This window comes from Protopterus annectens, chromosome 17.part0 (assembly GCF_019279795.1).
Source record: "Protopterus annectens isolate FY-2018-M chromosome 17.part0, PAN1.0, whole genome shotgun sequence".
NCBI classification, from domain to species: Eukaryota; Metazoa; Chordata; order Ceratodontiformes; family Protopteridae; genus Protopterus; species Protopterus annectens.
Window position 1 is genome coordinate 399,111,720 of NC_056751.1, and position 19,921 is coordinate 399,131,640.

A 19,921-nucleotide genomic window follows, 5' to 3' on the forward strand; every position below is an offset into this window, starting at 1 on the left:
TATAAAAAGTGACTCCTCGGTGGGATGAAAAAAAGATAACCTGTGTTTTTCAATATCAGATTGCAGTAATATGGTAGGAGGGGAAACAAGGAGATAGTGAAAAGGAAGCCCCGACCAGATAATGACTGCTTAGAAATTATTTTGGAGTTGTTTACCTCTCTTGATTCTACTACTGCTTGCTGTTTCTACTTCTGTTACAAATAGGACGTGCATATAATATTGTTTCTTTTCTGGTGCTTTGTATGTCAGTATGTATTATGACAAATTAATCTGGGAATTGCTTACAAATGTTGCATGGATATAAAAAGCAGGACACACTATTGTCTATAAGAAGCACCAAAATACAAAATAACCTGTCACTTAGATACCACCGTCTTGTGGAATGGTCATTTTCTGTTGTTGAGTTTCTTACCAGCTCATGCCACCCTTTGACCATACAAATAGAAATAGTTCTGCATAAGTAAGGATAGGTTCATAGGTATATACTAGGCTAAGGACTTGTCTTTATAAGATGAGCCATGTAATCCAACCCAATTGTGTTCCTATGTATCATGGACATTTATTTGGATAGGCGTGTTAGTTAGGAAGTTTCTAGAGGTTGTGTGTGGGATGGCATATTAGTTTAGCCATTATTGTCTGCCTCTGTCTATCAAAGACATGGAGGCCAGACTTGAGGTGAATTTCTGATTTCCCATCCATTGGTCAAGGTTACGCTTAAATAGGATTAGGAATGGACTCTGCTTCAAATGGATGGGGAGCCTATTCAAGAGCATGGAGATCCTCAGATACATATCTGTCATGCTACTATGTTTTATTTATGTCACAAGCAAAATTTAAATCCTTGGATCTAGTGGTTCTGATGCTGTTCATTTTGCAGATGTTCAAAAGATCCATCAGAACTGGCTCTGAGGATGCCTTTTATGCCAGATAGATCACCTCTCAGTAACCTGTAGAGAAAAAGTAAAGAGGTAAGGCTTTGGAGCTAAATTGTCAATCGGCAAATTCTCTATGTCACTCTGCTCAGTGAAGGTGGCCCACTGACCACCAGTTCAGCAGACTGGTGTGTGCTGCCTGTGATAACCCTCCACTGGACCAGTAATCAAGGAATCTCAATCCTCACCACTGGCAACAGTGGTGGACATTCACTGAGATACACACATAGATGCATAGAAACACACAGTATTTCCAGATGCCACTCTCTATACACACACACACACACACACACGCACACACACACACACACACACACAGCTGGAAAAGGCTGGCACAGATTTACTAGCTATGCCCTCTTCTGCTCAGACTATAAGGTAGTTTCCACTGCCACCAGGCACTCCTGCCAGCTGCCTTAAGGCCCTTAACAAATGATGTCCAATCTTACTGTGTAATATTAATACAAATAAACTTATGTAATATTAATATTAACACAAATGGTAGTTTTACCAAGAGCAAGGATGTTAGGAGTAGCCCACACAGTGTCATCGAATAAATATGCAAGTACTCTCAAAACTTAAATATCTCTACACATATCAGCCACAATGAAAGGTTTAAATATATTTAATAATAAGAGAACAAAACAACACTAAACATATATTCACAGTGGCATCAGAGTTCAAAACCACAGGAATTAGTTAAAACAACATTGCAAGACAGTCTCAAATAAATAAAGAAAAATATCTAAACTAAGCTTCACTATATTCTTGACTGAATCTAACAGAATTATACTATACTCTAAGAACTTACTAACAGAGCAAGGCAGATGTGTTGAATGTATCAACTAGTTGTTGTCAGGTCCAAGACAGAATGTAGAATGTTCTGTCTCACTAAGAGGCTTCTCAGATTAATATCTAAAATATTACTGCTGGGATGGTTTGCAGAACGAAATCACTTCTTGTCATCTGACTCCTAGTTCCTAGGCAAAACAACCATTGATGGCAGCTGGTAGCATTTAGCATCCACCTGTAAAAATACATAGAAAAAAGGCTTTGCTCAGATCTTTGGCAGATGTTGGAAGTGTAAAACAATCACATTCCTTCATGCTTTCAAGACTAGTAATTAGTTCACCCTAAAGACAATACAGAAAGCTTCCTAGCACAGACTTTATGTCTCTTGCTGCATTGAGAACTGAAAGATACCATCTTTTATGGCCTAGCCTATTAAGTAATTTAATTTAAGATATTTTCCTAAAGACATAGCTGTAGAAGGCCTTGTGATTGTCTCCAGCATGTGAGACTGTCTGACCTTGTACATGGCTTTGTTCAACTTAATTAGTCCTCTTAGTTTCCTGATAAGTTTAATTAGAGAGCATCTTTCATTGTGGTAGTTGCTTTTCCTGATTTTAGCCATGACTTTTTTCCTTTTGTTATGTACCCTATTAGGGTTAGTATTCCATCAGTGTGGTTTGTTTTGGGCTTACATCTAGCATGTACAGAAGCCATTTACATGATTGTGCAGGGTCTCTGTGAACAATTCCATATAGGTTGCTGTGAACTCTAGATTGGGAGGGCAACTGAATTTTGGTAAACTATCTCTTAATAGGATGCAATTTGCTTTGGAATAGTTCCTGTTACATGGTTTGCTGAAGTTAGAGTTCTGTTTTTAATTTCAAAAGAGATGGGAGGGTGCTCTCCCATATTGGTGAATACCAGGTCCGGTACATTTGAACCTCTAATGGGTGTGAGACTATCTGGTCAAGAGTATTTGTATTAATGAAGCCCAAGAATCATTGTGCCTGCAAGTATGAGGCAGTGCATGTTTCCCAGTCTATAGAGGGGTAGTTAAAGTCACACATGAAAAGGGTATTTAGTATAATGGAGAGTGTATCTAGCAGGTCTAAGTATGAGCTATGACAATCTAGGGATATAGATGAGGACGTATGGCTTGCTAGGATATGGCATGAAAATATGTCTATGGCAATCTGCACATGCATACATTTTAGAACATTGTCCTGTTTAACCATTGTAGAGTTATGCTTGCTGCTAAAATGTATGGAGACACCTCCACCTTTTGTCCCTGTCTGTGCAGTTGATGGTCTAAATGTGTGGAAGGCACTGAAGCCAGAATACTTTCTGTGAATTTAAACCATGTCTAGTCTAGGTAACAGCACTGATATCTATATTCTCCAGAGTGAAGAGGTCTTCTAAGGTGTAGAGTTTCTTGTTTAGGCTCCTGGCATTTATTTGGGATTTATTTGTTATATTAGTAGGTTTGGCAATTTGACATTGCCTAAAAAAGGCTTTTAAGGAGTGGATAAAGTTTTAGACTATATTCAGAACCATGTCCCTCCATGCTGATAAATATAGAATCCCTGTTGAAAGACTCCAGAGACTAAACCAATTATTGAAGTAAGTCATTATCTTGTTGTATGCCCACATGGACTAAGATAGAATTGCAATGGTACCTGTGGTGTGGTGACTTGAGTGCCTGTGTAATTTGGCTGATCCTGGCTCCAGATAAGCAACTAACTGTCATCTTCTCCTTGTTCAGTCTGATGAATGAGGCATCTGTCTGTCATACAATGGAATCCCATATGACAAGAGTCATGGGTAATGTGCTGGCTTGCCTTATGGGCCTTGTTCTTGGGGCACCACTGGGTGAAGTGACATTCATCTGCAGAGAAATATGACTGTTTGCAAATTCCCTGTGGGCAAAGAGAAGAATATGTTGCCATGCCCACAACTTCAATAACCAATGCACAGGGGGAAAGCAATGCTCATGGTTCCCAAGGGAACATGAGACAGCAGGCAATATGGTAGGCATCAGCAGCAGGCTGACCGGAGGGCATGTCAGTGGCAGTAAAAATGCAGTGCACAATGAGCAGTGCCTTTATAATGGGTGACTGTGGACCACTACCCCTTCACAGTGTCTAGGGAACATTACCTAAAATGTATACTGGAGCATAAATGTGACTACAGTAGCCTGCAGGATTTCCGGCATGCTGTAGCACACTTCTCCATGTTGTAGTTACATAAGTATGTACTGCACACTGAGCACAACACTCATACTTCTTCTGTCTCTATGCATTTGGTTATTAAAGCTGTGAGCATGGCAGTGTGTGCTTCTCTTTGCCCACATGGAATTTGCAAACAGCCATATTTCTCTGCAGCTGAATGTTACTTCAGCCATATGTCCCCAGCCAAATGTACCACAGGGGAGTGTCTCATTGCCTAGGCACCTGAACCCACACAGGTCACTATAAGTGCAACTTGAAATATTGAAGCAGAATTTAAATACTCTGTAGCCCATGCTTGGAACTGACTCCCTCTCAACATAAGAAGCAGTCAGCATAAATACCTGTTTAAGAAAGAACTTAAACTTTTTTCTCCTGATGACTTTGCCATGCCCTTGTCAAACATCCACTTGAACTAGTCTCCTCTCTTCTCATCTTTCTGCTTCTCCCTATAAACTCTTTTTCCATCTTGTACTTGCTCTAGCAAACTGTATTCATACTGTACTCCTTTGTGTAATATTCTCCAAACCTTTTAATTGTTATTTGGCCTATGCTATGTACTGTTGTTCTCAAATTTTGGAAATTGTACTTGTTAACAGTTATTTTACCTATGCATTGTACTGCTGTGCCCAAATATTTGACTTGTACTATATTTCTGTGACCCTCCTTTAATATTTTGTAAATGTCATACTTACTTGTATTATTTCTGGAGCTTTTCTCCTCAGGTCTCCACTGAAAATGGGCCCCTGGCTCAGCTAGACTAACCTGCTTAACAAATGTCTATAAATAAAAGCTTTTTTTCTTACCTTTTGTTGAAAACCTTGTATCTCACATCTCTCAGAGTCTTGAACAAAATACCCTGGGTAGATGTAGTCCTATGCTAAATATAGCAGACTTGCTAAAGAGGGATCTAATCAAACAGAGCCAATACCGGAGCCCAAGTCCTCTGGTTAGAACTTTAGAAACGTTTAGTGTAATATCTGAGTGTGAGTTGGGTAGACTCAAAGAACGGGAGGAAAAAAACATTATCGAGATACTGGAATGCTTCATTAAGCAGGTATATACTGCTATAAAAAGTACTGAAGAATAAATTCTGGAGTAGAGTTCACTACCACAGACTAAGGCACCAGACTACTGGAACGCAGGGGTCTATATTAGAACATCGAAGTTTCAGAACTTCGAATGTTCTAATATCGACACCTACTAACCGAAAACTGATAAGCCCGAAAATCGAAAACAGCAAATTTTTTACTAGGGAAAAAATTTACTAATCCAAAACACATACACACAACACAAACACACCAAACAAGCAGCAATCCACACACATACACCTGACATTTTACATCTAAACCTACACTAAACTGTACATACACCACTATTTACCCACTTACCTTAACCCAAACCCTAACCCTAAGGTCCGCCACTATCGCACACACACCTCACCCGCGCCCTAACCCTAACTCACCTATCCCACCCTAACTCTCACATCCACACATTCGCACAATTACCTGACCCGCGCCCTAATCCCAACTCACCTATCCCACCCTAACCCTCACGTCCACACAATTGGACACTTACCTAAACCCGACTGTAACTTTCCACTACAGAGCTGAAAATAGTGAAGCGACAGGAACGGACAACCGAATTCTTTCCCCAGGAAAGAATTTGGTTATCTAAATTTTCGCTATTTTCAGCTTTCGGTTAGTAGGTGTCGATATTAGAACATTTGAAGTTCTGAAACTTCGATGTTCTAATATAGACCCGAATGCAGCATTAATCAACATAAAAACTGCTACTAATGCAATGATATTTCTCAAAGCTGTGTAAAACAAAAAGAAAGAGACAGCGTGATCAAAGTAATGTTTTAAAAGTAATTCAGGCAAACAGGAACACAGATAACTCGGTTTCAAGTTCTGGAAGATGTCAAGAGACATTTCTGAATGCCACTGATATGAATGGAGTGGATACTGTGACAACAGAAAAGGCAGATGTACCTGAATGCAAAAGAAAAATGAATCAGAAGCCTAAGAAACTATGCATTAATATAAAGACTATTAACTTTAAAATAAAGCACATAAATTAAGCAGAGTAACTCAATGGCTGTATCCAGAAGCAAAGAAGATTTATTGGTAAACTTAGCCGCTTTCACAGTTCCACAGACTGCTTCATCAGACGTTAAACATCATAACTTGAACTGCAATTTATATACAAGCATCAACAATCAATCAATCCACATTTAAAGGAAACATTTAAAAACCAATATGAAGGAAGATAATGTTAGAAATCAGTAAAACAAAATATATACCCTTAGATACAAAAAATACAATTTTTATAATCTGATCCTAATAATATCTATATGTTATCTAAATGATACTAAGAATAAAAAATTCATCTACGTAAGGGTCTAAATTTTAATATAGGCTTTAAGAGAACTTTATCATTCCCTTTATTGGCTCCCATTCTAATAATACATCTAGTCTCCCTTTCTTCTGTTTTGTTGACAATGTCCCCAAGCCTTTCGCTCTCCTCCACCTTATCCATAACAAACAATTTAAAATGGTGCTTGTTGTTATGATTCATGACATGTTTAGCTAACGCATTAGTAGTTATTTGCCTGGCTATATTATATTGATGTTCCCTTATTTGGTCTCTAAATGTACGGTTAGTTTTCCCTATGTAAAAGGACCGACATTCTACAAAATACGCAAGATAAACTAAATGCATAGTGTTACAGTCAGCATCCACTTTAAAAATAAAATTCCTGTTCATGTCTGGATGTAAAAACTAACCAGTATCATCAATGTGTCCACAAAAATGACATTTCTGACATGGTCTAGTGGTCCCTATAACCATAACCACATCCGGCCTTAGGCACAGGTGAACTACGCAACCGCCTAGGGCGCTGTACTGGCCACCCTAGTAAAGGGCACAGTTTGTGTTCATTTATTTATTTTAATTCATTTACTTTTCTTCAGCATGCAGATATATATATATCTGATGAAGTTCAAATGTAGATGAAAATGCGGTGAATAAGTTAAGGCATTTATGTGTGGACTACAATCCTTGTGAAGATAATTTTTTGTACTGTTTTTATTGTGGATTAATAAAGAATTTGGCTGACACTTTTGCTCTATCTTTGGAGATTGCCCTTACAAGTACTTTCATCTTTTTAGGTTTCAACAACTACCAAAAAAAAAAAAAAAAAAAATCTTCTCTCCACTGCCTTTAAGGAGAAATATATGCGCATCATACGAATGTACGCCAACACTGGTGTAAAGACGTTCTATGGTGGTGTGTGGAAATTAAACTAGCACTTCAAGAGAGGGATTCATTCTGTGTGTATGTGTGTGTCTGTTTCACTTAAAAAGGAGGTAAGTGTATTTATATGTGTGTGTCTGTGTAGTTTAAACCAGGTTTCTGTATACGAGAGAAAGTATGTGTGTGTGTGTGTGTGTGTGTGTGTGTGTATATGGAATTTAAATTAGTCATTCTTTTTGAATGAGAGATAAAGTGCACGTGTTACTGTGTGAGAGAGTAGGTGTGCGTCTGTGTGCTGTATGAGAGAGTAGGAGTCTACAGAATTTAAGCTAGTTTCTGTGTGAAAGAGAATGTATGTGTGTGTTGCTTTGTGAGAGAGTAGGTGTATGTGTGTGTATTGCTATGTGAGAGAGAGCAGCTTCATGTGTGTGCAACATACCTCTCAACTGCCCTCATAAAATTTGTAGTTCTGTGATTTACCACTTAGTCACCTAAGATAATGATTATATATATATCAACGAAACGTAAATTCGCTAGTGCACTTCTGCGAAAGTGCATGTTGTCAAAAATGCACTTTCGTGTGAGGATAAAAATAAGAAAAAAAAAAAAGAGGTTGTAAAAACATGCAGTTTGCATGTAATCTTAGTTGTACATCAACATTTACTGTTGATGTACAACTAAGCAAACTAGTGCTGAGATCGTGGTACAGTGGGGATAAGGGACTATTCCCTTTTCCCCACAGTAGTGCTATCTCAGAGTGAGAATATTAAAGTGGGGGGTGTGGGGGTGCAAGGCGGCTTGCCCCCTGCAATAGATTTTTTTTGTGTGTTTTTTGTTTGGGATACCAATCTGGCGACTATACTTCAGCGAAAATGCAGTTTCAATGAAGTGCACTTTCGCTGAACTGGGGTTCTATTTTTCTTTTTCGAACAAGTGTAATTTCGATGAAAAAAAGTAGATCCATATATATATATATATATATATATATATATATATATATATATATATATATATATAGTTTAAAAAAGCAGCTTGGTTGTGTTTACTTTAAGTGTGTGTTTGTTTTTTTATACAAGTTTACATTGTTCGAATACTGAAATTAGTCATATAATCAATTCCAACAATTGGCTTAAGTATTTCAACAATTATATATATATATATATATATATATATATATATATATATACATTTAAAAAATTTCAACAATTGGCTTAAGTATTGGTGTCATTCAAAGGGGATCCAATGCCTGTCACCCTGGGATGACATGCTCGACAAGCCACGATGCTTCGCTAGGGACGACTTGCACCTGTCACCCCTGGGCTTTCGGATATTGGCAAAGGCTCTTGCTACCCCCATAGTGCCTTTTTTAGGCAAGGCTCAAAAGACAAACCCACCCTCATAGGTATCACAAGGGATAAGAAACTAAGAGTAATGCTACTCAATGCCAAAAGTCTAAACCTCAAGATGCAAACACTTGAAACTCTCCTTAGCATGGAGAACATTGATATATGTGCAGTAACAGAAACCTGGTTCAAGGCTCCCAAGAGCACCCCAGCACTACCAGGTTATACCTCATACCATGCTTTTCGGCCCCAAAACTTGGACCGAACCACAAAAGAAGGGGGAGTATCAATATTCGTCAAAGAAACCCACACCTCCAGGTTGGTGGCACAGCACGAAGCATCAGAGACTATCCATGTGCAGCTAACAGTGGGTAGAACTGCCTTCCAGTTTATAGCCTGCTACAGACCATCCTCCCAAACCCAGGAACCCCACTCGGCCTTCCTGAGAACACTGGAAAATATGAAGGTCTCTCCAAACACCATTATATTGGGTGACTTCAACTACCCAAACATAGACTGGGAGCATTACTCTAGCTCCAACACCCTAGCCCAAAGGTTTCTAGAATTTATAAACTCAAATGCTATGGAACAACTTGTTACCACTCCCACAAGAGGGGAAAACATACTGGACCTGATCATCACCAACATGGGGATTCTATGCTCCAGACCAGAAGTGTATCCCTCACTGGTAAGATCAGACCATAAACTAATCTCACTGGATATTCACATCCTGACCCCACCCCCTGCCCAGAAAACCACAGTGAAAAACTTATCTAAAGCAAATTTCACACTCCTCAAAACCGAGGTGGAATCCTTCAAAGACCCCGGGCCTGTGGAAAATATGGCCCAGACCGCAGAATCCTTTATAAACGCATTCTATGAACACCTTCAGGAATGCATGGATCATGCAATCCCAAATAAAACCAAGACTCAATCCTCCAAAGGCAGACGTCCTGTCTGGTGGACCCCAGCCATAAAAACTATACAATAGGAGGAAGCTACTACATGATAGAGCAAAATCCCAAAAAGGGAAAGCATCTCTGATCAGTATTAGCAAAAAACTACGGGCACTCATAAAATCATCTAAGGCCAGCTCTGAGAGAAAAATTGCACAGGACACTAAGGATAATCACAAGGCTTTCTTTAGTTATGTTAGGAACCTGGGTGGGAATTCCCAGATATGCTCAGAATTAGTCCAAAATGACAAAAAATACACCGAACCCACAGACATTGCCAACAACCTAGCTGACAGGTTCAGAGCAAACTCCCCCCCTCCCCACTAAAAGGGCAAATATCTATCCCAGCAGAGTGCTGCCCCCCTGACATCTTAGATGCTCAGGTAAGAGCCACCCTCTCCAAAGCAAAAAACACAGCATCAATGGGACCAGACGGTGTCCCGGGCTGTGTCCTACATGAACTCCAAGAAGAGCTACACCCAAACATAAAACTACTGTTCAATCTCAGCCTTACTACAGGATATGTACCCAAAGAGTGGTGTACAGCAACAGTGGTCCCTCTCCACAAAGGTGGTGCCTCAATGGATCCTGGAAACTATCACCCCATAAGCCTGACTAGCTTGGTCTGCAAAGCTATGGAAAGGATCATCATGGACCTCATAAATAAAGATATTGGGGACCTACAGACACTGGATCCTACCCAGTTCGGCTTTGTTAAGGGCAGATCCTGCCTATTAAACCTGGTCAATTTCTTTGAAACAGCCACAAAGGCCATTGACGAGGGGAAGGTGGTCCACACAGCCTACCTGGACCTCAGAAAAGCCTTCGATACAATATCCCACTTGGGCATTATAGATAAGCTCACTAGATGTGTTGCAAACTGGCTCAAGGACAGAACCCACATGGTTAGAATTGTTGGAGCCATGTCAGACTCCAAACCAGTTACAAGTGGCGTCCCACAAGGCTCAGTCCTGGGACCTCTCTTGTTCGGTATATATTTCTCAGAGGTACAGGCCAACACAGAAAGACTGTGGCTGACCAAGTTCGCAGATGACTGCAAACTGGGCACCATAATCGACTCTCCAGCCGACACAAGCATCCTCCAAAAGGGCCTCATAGAAACAGACAACTGGGGCCAAAGCCATGGCCTCAAGCTAAATGCCAAAAAGTGTATAGTCATCCCCTTTGGCAAAAACAAAGTGCCCACAAATTACCACATAGGTGGTAATCCATTAAGTACAGAAGAAGTAATTAGGGACCTGGGGACCCAAGTTGATAGCAATCTCTCATTTGACAACCACGTGGCCAAAGTGGTTAAAAAACATTTTATATAGCCCACCTAATCATGAAGGGATTCACATCTAGATCAGGGGAGGTCATCGTTCCTCTTTACTCATCCCTCATCAGGCCCATAATTGAGTACAATGCCCCTTTTGGGATGTACCTTACCAGACACCTGCAGCAACTGGAAATACCCCAAAAGTACCTCACCAAGAGGATCAAAGGGCTCAAACAGATGCCATATGCTGCCTGGTTAAAGAAACTCCAGCTCTACTCAGTGGCATACCGCCTGCTCAGAGGCGATCTGTGCCTGACGTATAAAGCCATGTCCAACCCGGAATTAATAGACATGCTGCACCTCAAAAAATCCAAATCCTATCGAGCTATGCACTCGAGAGACTTGAACCTCAGCACGGAAATAAATAGGACATGCTGGAGGGACACATTCATAACCCAGAGGCTCCCTTCACTCTGGAATAAAATCCCAGTCCAGGTTAGGCAGAGTCCCTCATTGACTCTCTTCAAGAGGAATCTTGATGAGTGGATGGGAGATCGTAGGTTTACCCTGGGTATCACTTCTGTGTCACTGTTAAACAGAGCCACAGTATACTAACCTCAAAAAAGGGCATAGCAAAATTAATTTAAAATGGGTGGTGAAAGCCAAACACACACTGGCTAGGCTTATAAATGCTCTAGGGCAGATAGCCTAGTATGAACCTATGAACCTAATACCCATGTTTTTTGCAGGCCATTTTAATGTAGGAATGATCTTAAGCTAAGCAGTTTTATGTTACTGTTTTGGTAGATCAAAAAAGTCACAAAAATGTGTTTTATTGATAACAGCAAGACAGGTCATGATACACTGTTTATGGTACAATGTTTAGAAAAGTACAAAAAAGTTAACCTACGGTGTCTTTTGAGCACTGTTTCAGACTTCATTTGAGCACAAGCTTTGGCTGTTGCTGTATATGAAAGGCCTATGTGTGCTGATATATTAAATAAAAATACCCTGATAACTGAATGTTATAGTTTTTTAACCTGTTTTATTGTAGGTTGAAAGTTTAAGTGAGTCTCCACCAAAAAGCCCCTTATTTATTTTGTTTGTTATCAATGTGGCCTTTTTTAGCAAGTGGTAAGGTTAGTAAAATACAGTGTTACAACCCTTTGTAAATTTAAAGAAAAAATGTATTTACAGTCCACATTTTGGGTCAAGGGTGTGTACTGTTTCACTGAATGGAGAACTAGTCATGCAAGGCAGTTTAATGTTAAGCTTGCTTATTCTCTTTCCAGTCATGGTGTCAGTCTAATATTTTGCAGTCTTGTAGGAATCTTTAATTATTCAATTTGTCGGTGATGATAGAGTATATTCTAGACTGTTTTCCTTAGATGGAAGTGGAACTGCCGCCATGCCTGTCCTCAGAAGTCTAGTTCAGTCAAAAATTTGTCTAGCTCAATAGATTAAAAGCCACATTTTAGTTTGGCACTAGGAAGTATGCAGCCAGCCCCTTAAATTTATCAATTATGCTTTCCCAAGGTGGAGAGAGCATTTTTGATGTTGATGGACCAGGTGATGAGATGTATTGTTGGACAGAAGCAAGTGACCATGAACTTCTTAGTCATTTCCTATTGCAATATTACCAACTTACCAATTTTTTAATGTAATATAGGCAATTAATTTTTCAAGGGCAGCAGGCACTGAATTTGTAGGTAAAACACTGAGATGTAAAGTTGTTTGCCAGTAGCATCCTCTTCATTAGTTACACATTTCTTTAATGTGGAATTCAAATGATTTTACTTCTGCAGAGATTGTGCATGTGGAATTATATTGGTGGATTGTAATGACAGAAGTCGAGTGGTCCTTTATTGTTGAAATTTTCTGAAAATGGGTAGTTATTGGTTCATACATTTTGTTTCAATTGCTTATTAAAAGAATGTTTAAAACTACAAATTTAAAAAATATTTTAACAAGTGGTTCTGTATTATACAAGGAATATAATTCAATACAATCAGGAAAGTTAATCAAAAGATAAATACATGTATGCATGGCCCTAAAAAATGTGTGCAAGGAGTCTGTTTTGAAAACAGCCCAAAGATAAACTTAATTCTCCAAAAAACAGATGCATTTCTATGATTATGGGTTTTCATGCCATTTCAATGAATGTGAGTTTTGCCATTTCAATGAATGTGAGTTTCAAAGGCAGAAAGGTTTACTGCTCATGCCAAGTCTGTTTTCATTGTGAGACTGGATTGTTTGTTTAGCAAATGGCTATATGTGTTTGTGCTAGTTTATTTCAATATCTGTAATCATTTTAGAAGCAAATAATAGAACAGTATGCATGTTAACTGGTGAGGTAACCAAATAATGGAACACTGGAATGGCTGAGGAGGCGGCTGCTGCTGGAAGTTGCTGCAGGAGGGGCTGCTCTGGGGTGATGGTTTATTATCCTTCCTAGGACCATATTTGACCATGATCTGGCTCTGGTATTTCAAGTACAAAATACATATACAAAGGTAGCTGCAGTTTAACTACATTACAAGGTATCTTTTTCTTCCTATGCATTTAAATAATTTAAGGAAATGATTGGAGTGGCTTTCTTGGGGAATGACCCAGTGGGTGTGGCTCAAATAAGGGTGTTTCATGAGTGTGGTATGGGTGGGGCTTAAGGGGCTCCAGAGCACTACTTCGCCTAGGGTGGCATTTCGGCTAAGGCCAGCCCTGACCTTAGCATTGCTATTTCTTATTTTAGGATAACATCTCTGGTTCAATCCTCAGCTGGGGTGCCTTCTGTGTGGAGTCCACATGTCCTCCCTGTAGTTGCGTGGGTTTCCTCCAGGTGTTCCGGTTTCCTCCCACATCGCAAAGACATGCTGTAGGTCGATTGAACACTCTAAATTGGCATGAGTACATGCACGTGTGTGCCTTCTGTGGAAGGTTGGGCGCCGGGCTGGCGATTCAACACCGTAAAACTCCACTATCAATCATGAGCAAACAGGTGGTCCATTGTGGTGACCCCTAGCTGGGAAAGGCTGAAAGAAGAAGATTCTTAAAAGTAAAAGTTGGTTGTGATCCCACTATATCATTAATTTTTTTATCTGTTGTTAAAACAGACCAAGATTTTTTATATATATCTAAAACTTAGTTGACATTACTAGAGTAATATACTGGCATTTTCACTAAATTGTTCTTAACATGTTGTCTAGTGCTTGCCATGCCATGTTCAGAAAAATAGGGTCTGGCTTGTGTGCTTCTTAACTCTTTTGCCTGTGTCAAAGTAGCATCTACTTTATGTGACTGATAACTTCTATCTATAACTTACTTGATAGATCAGTCATCTCTTCCTCAAAATTGGCATCATCTGCACATAACCTTGTGACCCTCATCCCCTGTCCTTTAACAATGTTGTTGAATATATGTGTGGGATGCATCCTTGTTCTATGCAATAGATTATTTCTGAAATGGCTCTTTCTATGAACTCTAGTATTTATGCCCTTCACTGTAGCTCTTGTAATGCTCATATCTAAATAATTAATCTCTTAAGAGAAATCCATAGTAAACCTAAAAAAAACTGTGCTGCTATTAATATAATCATAAAATACTTTTAACATATCTTGACTACCTTCCCATAACAAAAATAAATCATCCACAAACCTACGACATAGTATAATTTGTTTCTGAAAAGGATCTCTTACAATGTATTCTTCTTCCCACGTTGCCACCAGGTTGGCATAGATATTGACACATGACGTGCCCATAGCTACACCATCCTTTTGTAAATAAAATACACATGCTCATCCAGCTCTTGCCAGATGTTAATTTCTTTCCACTCAATCCTTCTAGTGCATGCCTGGATCTTATCCGGATATGACTCCATAAAAAGGTAGACCATTATCAGGGTCTCCTTGCCCGTCCCTCATTGAGGGAAGCCTCATGCTTTCATGGGTGCTGCCATCATTCAAAAGTGCCAGAACTAGAATGAATAAAATAAGAGCAGGGCTGTGATTCACAGGTTTAGAACCAACCCCTCTGGGGGTGTGACATCACTTTAATCAAACCTAGTTAACCAGCTGGGCATTAGACCAGGCACTGTTATTATTGTCAAGTTTAGAGTAGCGAAATCTATTGTGACACAGAATTAATTAAAGGAATACATTACACATTTCATTTATGTGGTAGATAACAAAAATGATCAGTTTTCTTAGTCGCACTTGCAATTGCTGGGCATCGTCTTAGCTACCTTTTTTGGGGGGGTTGCAGAAATACCTGTTCTTGTGTTTGTGATTACCTGCTTTTATTAAGTGTTGAGTGTCTTGAGGCGAGAAGATGTGCCAGCTGATATTAAAAGGGCAGAGATTGTTATTTATTCATGCAGTAGTGCAGCAGTTTTTTTTTGGGGGGGGTGCATAAATATACATTACTATGATATTACTATGTGTTTGATTACCATATTTTATTAAATGTTGAGTGGTTTGAGGTTAGCAGGTGTGCCAGAGGATATTAAGATGGGTAGAGATTGCATTTCATGCGTGTACTGTCATACATATGACTCCATTTTGTTTTATCCAATTATGTTTAGCTTTAGACATATGCGAGGCTATCTGTGCATTCCTGTGGCATGTGTGGGACTGTTTCCACAATCTGCAGTGTGTTCACATCAAGCAGAGGCAGCCAAGAGCAATTTATTTGCATAAGTGACTGTACACACCCACGTATTACTGCAGCTCCCAGAGATAAATGTAGAAGAGCTTAATTGCATACAACATGCATCAATGGAACAGAACTTACATGAAAAAGTTTAACACTGCCAGATTAACTTGTGGTTGCTTGGGTTAGGAGGCAAATGAATTAGGAAACTTCTTAAACTAAGAAAAATTAATAAAAATATTGGAACTTAATATGGAACACTTCAAAACTATGTAAACTTAATGTTACTTTGCAGAAATTATTATTTTACTGATATGTTGAGCATATTAGCATAGCTTTAGTGAAGAGTTTAGAGCCGTCATTAGCAAGTGGAATATTATTACAGTAGCAGTGGAAATAATGAATAATCATGGAGAAAAATAATTTACTTTGGTGTCATTTACTGACTGTGCTTACATATGTGTTTTAATTGTGAAGTACTGAAGTTGTAAGGATGACGTGTTCACTGAACATGCATGTCTTTACTTCAAGATTTCTTAGGGTATCACTGAAGAATGAAAAATGACAGTGTTATGAATACATGACAATGGTTGGGCTGGGGGAAAAGCTGAATTTGATTAAAAAAATATGGATTTACAATTCTGAATGTAAACTTGGGGACTGAGTGCCTTTATGGCATATGATATCCTGGCATTAAACTTGGGGACTGAGTGCTACTTTCCACAGGCTGCTTCATAAATAGAACTATGTTATCATCATCATCTTCAGCCACAATTCTGCTGCTGATATCCTCTGAATTTATTGCTACAGTGGAATTGTTATTCCTGCTGCTGACCCTGCAAAAATTATTTGAAAACATTGCTAATACAAAAATCGACACTACTGTAGGCTTATTAGGGAGGTGTGGGGGACACTTACCATGCACACTGCCTTCATTGTCATTCTGTAAAGATGTAGAAGGTTCACCTATTAATAGTAATTGTCATGAGTTTAATGTAATCATTCCATGTCAACATTCAATTCCATATATAAATATGTTACTATTTTTAAACCAACCTTCCTAAGCTGACAAGGTTGCTGCTGCTGAAATTGGTAACAGCCAGTGTCCATACCACCTCTGATTATTCCAGTGCCATCATCTTCTATGTCATAGTCATCCTCACGGATTCTTCACCTGGTGTTAATGGGAGAATTATTGAGTTTGGTATTGTGAATGGAGATCACAATACAGTGAGGAACAGGGAATTTACCCATTTCCTCACTGTAGTGTGATCTGGGAGTTGGCATATATAATTTGCAGGGGGTGTGGGGGCATAGCCCCCAACTTGAGGGGTGCAGTGGGTTTGCCCCCCCCAAAACAGTAAAAAACTTGTGCCATTGACATGAAAATCTAATGGCAAGTTACACTGAATAGCTTGGGTGACTGACATCACCTAAAGCTATTTCAAATTACGTCAAATGCTGATAACTGACATTCAACATAGTGTAGGACTTGTGATGTCATTTCCAACATTATTGTTCGTTGATGTAAGCAAACAAGAAAAGTGCATTCTTCATTTCAATAGTAAACCATATATATATATATATATATATATATATATATATATATATATATATATAATTTATTTATATGGGTCTTCTTCAGTAGACCGAAATAACACATGATCGAAATTTAAAATACCGAGCCCAAATGAACGAACGTACAGAACACCGAACGTTCACATGAGCAAAATGCCATTTCACCATCAAGTTCCCCCTATGCACCACTAGAACAGTGGATTTGTACAAGTCCACCTTGTAAGTTTAAACAGCAAGTACAAAATGAGTGTAGTCTGCTCACAGTAAGATTGTAATACAGGGAGGATCGGAAAATATACCCATTCCTCACTGTAGTGCGATCTCAGAGTTTATATATATAATTAGTGGTGGTGTGGGGGTGCAGCCCCCCACAAGGGTAGAAATGGATTAACGGCAGTTTATGAAATTTTGTTTGTTTATGGTAGGTTTTGTTAATGTAATATAGGTACTATGGATTTATGGGATACTTCAGTTTACTGAGTAATGGCGCTGCAGGAGGTTCTGGTGTTGGGAGATGTGCTTATTTTGTAGCTGTATTGTAGTTTATCTTGTATGTATTACAGTGTAGTAGGTAAGGTTGTTATTTAAGTTTATTATCAGCAAAATAAGAGTAAATAATCTAGTAGAGGTTGTGGGGAGTATTTTTGTGCTTACTGATGGCATTGCGAATGTCATGTAGTATTTTATTCTGCTTTGTGTGGACTACTTGTATGTGTCAGTGTTCTGTAAGTCGCTGTTTTGATAGTCAGTTTTGTGAACTTTCAGTGTAGAGTAGTTTAGTTCTTTTGGGCTTGGTGTTTCGACTGTTGATGATGTGATATTTCAGTCTTCTGAAGTAGACCCATACATACATACATATATATATATATATATATATATATATATATATATATATATATATATATATATATATATATATATATAATATATATATACATATATATATATATATATATATATATATATATACACACACACACACACACACACACACACACACACACACACACACACACACACACACACGTGTCCTTAACCTGAATTTTTATGATTAGCCATTTACTGTCAGTACGTTTTGAGGCATTATTTATGGCTAGTACTTGGGATGAGACGTTGGTGTTTTGTTTTTTTTAACCCCTACCCCTTTCTCATCTGACTTTTGGATGCAGATCATTGGAGGTATGATAGTTGTTAACTGTCAACTTAAGACTTCTATTTTGTTTCAACCAGAAAAAAAGAATAATGAAACTGAAATACGTATATCAGCCTGTTAAAAGTTATATGACAGTGTATGACAGAATTGGAATAATCGGTTAGTTTCTAAAAGGAAAAAGAAACAAAAATAAATCAAACAGCAAATAGCCATTTATTGGAATGTTATTGAAAACATTAGCATTACAGTCCATTTTTAGTGGTGTGGGTGGATATGGTGCACTTCTTTTGACCGTGGAAATTTTTTTTTTTTAGGTTATAGAACTTACTCTAGGATATCATTATTTTATATGAACTGTGCACTGTTTCTTCTATATATGCTTGGAAATCCAGTACTGATAGTGAGTTGACTTGCTGAAGGAGGAACTTGATACATCTGGTACAGTGAAGTTCCCTATGAAGCTTTAATAAGTTGGATTTTTGTTAAAAATCTTGTGCTTCATACAAAAATAAGTATGTAATTCTTCAATAATCTGTTAATCCTGACTCATTTCATGAATTATCTGACAGTTCCTGCAGATGATTAAGGCACTGAGCTGTTAACAAGCTACTTCTTGTACCCAAGAACAGAATTTAATTTCTTCTACCATTTCTCTACTGTGCAACTTTGAGCAAGTGATTTACATTAGGCAATCAGTCTGTAGACCACTTTAAGCCCAGACAAAAACCCTATTCAGAAGTTCCCTTTAGCTTCAAAGATGGCAAGACAAGATATAGCATGGAGAATTTGATGTTGCCCATCCAATTATCTGGGTTTGCCTTGAAGGTGGCAAGCATGCTGCTTTACTTCACATGTAGTGAAATTTGTTAGAGAGATAAGGGATACATTGGGATTTGACTCCAGTATGCCAATATGTCACATTTATCTGCTGAAAAAGGTTAGTTCCATTAACTGGAGGTACCATTAGTTTTGCAAAGGAGCAGGAGGCCAAATAAGGTTGGATCTTTGTGGCTCCAAAGGCTAGACACAGATCTCCATGGGGGAGTCTGTAAGGGACAGAGTAAGGGCTATCAGTCTGTAAGAGACAGAGTAAGGGCTATCAGTCTGTAAGAGACAGAGTAAGGACTATCAGTCTGTAAGAGACAGAGTAAGGGCTATCAGTCTGTAAGAGACAGAGTAAGGGCTATCAGTCTGTAAGAGACAGAGTAAGGGCTATCAGTCTTTACGAGACAGAGTAAGGGCTATCAGTCTGTACGAGACAGAGTAAGGGCTATCAGTCTGTAAGAGACAGAGTAAGGGCTATCAGTCTCTCCTAATAACTAAGAATTTTGAGGCCACTGATCTTTTTATTTATGAATCTCTTAGGTCTGTCAAGCTGTGGGATATGTTTAGACAAATACATGCCAAAAGGTGCATAACATTAAATAATGGTTCTGATAAGATACAAGTAAAGAGGAATTCAGACTTCTTTGGATCTAGTGGAGATGCATTTGGACATTAGATGAGCCAGATAGAAGGCTTTCTGAACTACTGTGGAGATACAATGGTCAAATGATGAGGAATTATCAATGGATCCCTTACAACAGTGTTTGACTGGAGATGTGCATCACCTACATGGTAAGTGAAAATGGTTTGCTTACCAAAATAAAGTATGCTACATATTTTAAGTTTCATTTGAGATCATTGTCCTTGCATCAATTGTTAACATGGTCTAAATGATGTTGGAACAATTGTGAGTCAAATGAAGGTCAAAATAACTACACT